We start from the raw sequence: 3,660 nt of genomic DNA on the forward strand, positions 1-3,660 counted from the left end.
GTCTCGGGCTGGAGACTTATCCGTCCTCCTCAGAGCGGGAAGGAGGAAGAGCAGGGGTTCTGAGGGCAGGAGGGTGTGGCCGATGGGTGGCTGCACTGTCGTTCACACAGGGATTCTCTCTTCAGCGGTGTGACTCGCCCCACAGAGAAAGCCCGCAGGCAGAGAGTGACGGGTGCCTGTAGAGAGAAGCCACCAGTGCGTGTGTGAGCAGTGAGCGGAGAGGGAACGTGAGCCAGGCAGTGACAGTGTATTTCAGCTAGAAGGGCACAAGGAAGGAGACTTGGCCACTTCTACACAGAGACAAAGGGAGGTCCAGAGAAGGCAAGGAACTGGCTCTGAGCCACCCTGAAGTTATTGTCCCAACTACTGGAGCCAAACGGAGGCCTCCTCACCCTCAGATGGGGTTCTCGCGACCTCGTTGCCTGGCCATCCCCAGATGAACCTCCCCCAACTCAGGAGTGGCACTTTCCTCTTGAGCACACTGTGTGCCACCTGTCCCTCGGCATTTGCCTGCAGCTTCCCCAACCCCACACCCCAGCTCCAGGGTAGAACCGACTCTATCAAACATGCCTTTCCCCCTATTCCTGTCCTGAGGCTTTGAGCAGGGATGGGGGGGCGACGCGGGGAGGGTATCACCTTGCCGGCCTCCTCATCTGGTCGTAAACATGACATGCGCAGCCCCTGGTTGGCAGATACAGCAAGTTCATGGCCAGCATCACCTCTAACCTGACAAGCCTGGAGCAGGGAGGTGGTTATTTTCATCAGGCTGAAGCTCCGCTGGAGGAGTCCCCTTTCCAAGGTCACACACAGGAACAGGTGTCAGTTTTAGATCCTGGCGGCCACAGCAATGCAGCCCTTGTAGCCATCGGCTTGTGTGTGTTCATCTGTCACTGGCACCAGGAATAAAAAGGAAGGAAAGTCAGCTAGTGACTGGAGGCTTTCCTGCTAGACTGTGGGCTCCTTGGGGTCAGGACCAAGGTCAAATTCATTTTCATGGTCCCCTAGCCATGGCAATGGAACTAGATAGATGGACTGATAGACAGCCAGTCAAATGGGTCTTTACAGGTGGAGGTGGTTAGCAGCCTTCGGCGATCTGTTGATTATCCCTTCAATCCTAAAATAATGATAGTAACTGAAAGTTGCTTAAATGATGTGTCTTCATAAAAAGTTACATTTTGTATTAATTCCAATAATCTTCACAGTAACACTACGAGGTAAATACTTGCTAGCAACCCTATGAAAAATAACACAAGGCCCTAGAAAACTCAGCCAGTAAGTGGCAGATAAGGTGAGCTACATAATTTGCCGTGCAACAAACAAACAAACAAACAAACAAACAGAAACCCCAACACATCTTATTTTAAAGGTTATTAAGGATTTCAGATGGTGACACTGACCATTAAAGCAATCATGGAGCCCGGAGGCTTTCGGGTCACAAGGCTCTCTGACTGCAGCTGGCCCTGGGGCCATGGCTGGAATACGACCCTCTAGCTCCAGAGCCTGAGTGCTTAAGTGCAGAGCAACCACTCCTTCCTGCAAGGGGCGTAGTTTTAAAATCCACATGTGGGCTTGTTGCGATCTCTAACTTCACCTCCCAGTTCTAGCCGGAGGCACCCATTAGGCTGATGACTCTCTGCTGCCCTCTTGTGGGCAGTGTCTATATAGCCACACCTGTTTCAGAGACAGAGCCAGGACCGCCAGCAAAGTCCTTGAACAGCACTGACTAAGCCTGTGCGACCCATCCAGGGACAGCATTCAGACTAGCCTCTTGCAGCTTCTAGAGTACTAGCCAAGCAGAGGCTGCGTGGGTGGGAGCTTCCCAAATCTTATTTCTTCTTCAAACCGAAATTAAGTGCCTTCCGGCCCACGTAGCCTTCCCAGGCTCCGAGACAGAACGAATCCAGCCCTTGGAACCTGGGAGGTGCTCAGGAAAGTCCACTCACATAGCATTTCTCTGTCGAGGCTCTATCCTTTGCCTGTCGCCTGGGCTGCCCTAAGATTACTGACGGGTCTCCCTGCTCCTATTCTCCACCCTACAGACGAGAACGAGCTACGTGAATGACCACGGTTGTCTTCGCCTGTCTGTACACATGCCCTTTGCCAAGTGATTGTGCAGCTCCTCTCACTGAGAGTCTGGGCTGGCCTCCTGACTTGCTTTGACAATAAAACATGGCAGCAGCGATGGTGTGCCAGCTCTCAGCTCGCTGGTTCTCAAATGGGCTCTGAGAGGGGTCCAGAGAACAAAGACCCCCTAGTCCCCCATGGCAGCAGAAGTGTGCACTGCTGCCACCTGGCGGCCACAGTGCCCACCTTCCCTTGCGATCAGCTTCTTCCACTGCCAAGGTGCCCTATGAGGCCAGAGAAGGGGAGTGGCAACCTGGAGTGGGCAGAAATTCTCGCTTAGCAGAATACCAACCTGCTCAGCTGGCCTTACAGGTGCCCCTGTGAATGCTAACCCCAGGTCTGTCTGTCTGTCCTCCCCCTGCCAGACCCCAGTCCAAGAGACTAACATCTCAGCCCATAGGACAGAGGAGCCCTTATCTATGGCCACTCAGACCGTGGTGCTTTCTGCAAGGGCCCCTGTTGTCAGCAGATGATGGAATCAAGCGGAAGAAGCCATGGGAAGGGAGGCAATGACCAGCATCCTCCCAACATCCTCTTTCTGAGAGAACCCTGATTCTGTCCAGGGCAGCAATGTTCCCAGTTACAAATTCTGGAGGTTGCCAGGTTACATGGATCCCGGCAACAAGATGCAGGCAGACATGGGTGGGGTTCGAAGACAACAAGATGCAGGCAGACATCGGTGGGGTTCGAAGAAAGCTCCTCTTCTCCAGAATAAAGAGGGGCAGACTCAACTGGCCTCTGCCGTTTTTCCTTTCTCTTTATTTCCTTTCTTCCTGCCTGAAAGGTGGCCAAGGTGTCTGCAGGTGGATTAACCATTTTCTTCTCTATGAGCATGAAAACCACAGGCTGTGGGTAGTGGAACAGGAAACTTGAAGGAGTCCAAATCCTTAACAATTTTCTTAAACATCTCCAGGGCTGTTCTGGGCTTTTGGGCACGTCCAGGTGGAGGCCCTCGCTAAAGTCCTTCTCTGGAACTGAGGACACCTGGGCATCCTAACAAAATGCGTGGGGTTTTTTTGCTTCTTGATAGTGAGCCCAGAGATAGTGAACCAGAGAGCATGGGATTGGGGTGTGTTTGTGAAAAGCCAGCAAAGATATTTTCTCCAGGAGACAAGAGACATCTGTTCAAAATGAACTCTCTCTTACTGTGTGACCTGGAGCAAGTCATTTGTATCCTGGCACACTGTAGGTACTTTAATGTACATTTAAGTATGTGTATATGTACAGACTACATATATGTACATAGAAATACGTTTATTTTTCTATAAATATAATGAAGAGGGTGTTGGTCCTAGTAGAGGACCCACGCCCCTACCAGCTGGGTCATATTTTTACGCCTGCATAGCTGGGGACCAGGGGAGATGGTATGTCAGAGTAAGAGGAGCACAGACCGAAACCAGACTTTCTGGGTTCAAGTTCCGGTCTCCATAACTAGTAAGTTATTTCATCTCTTTGTGTCTCAGTTTCCCCACTTGTATATGGGGATAATAATACTGCCTTGTGGACTCATCAGGAGGACTCAGCGAGTTGCCGTCT

This window comes from Pteropus vampyrus, unplaced genomic scaffold, assembly GCF_000151845.1.
Source record: "Pteropus vampyrus isolate Shadow unplaced genomic scaffold, Pvam_2.0 Scaffold51, whole genome shotgun sequence".
Classification (NCBI taxonomy): domain Eukaryota; kingdom Metazoa; phylum Chordata; class Mammalia; order Chiroptera; family Pteropodidae; genus Pteropus; species Pteropus vampyrus.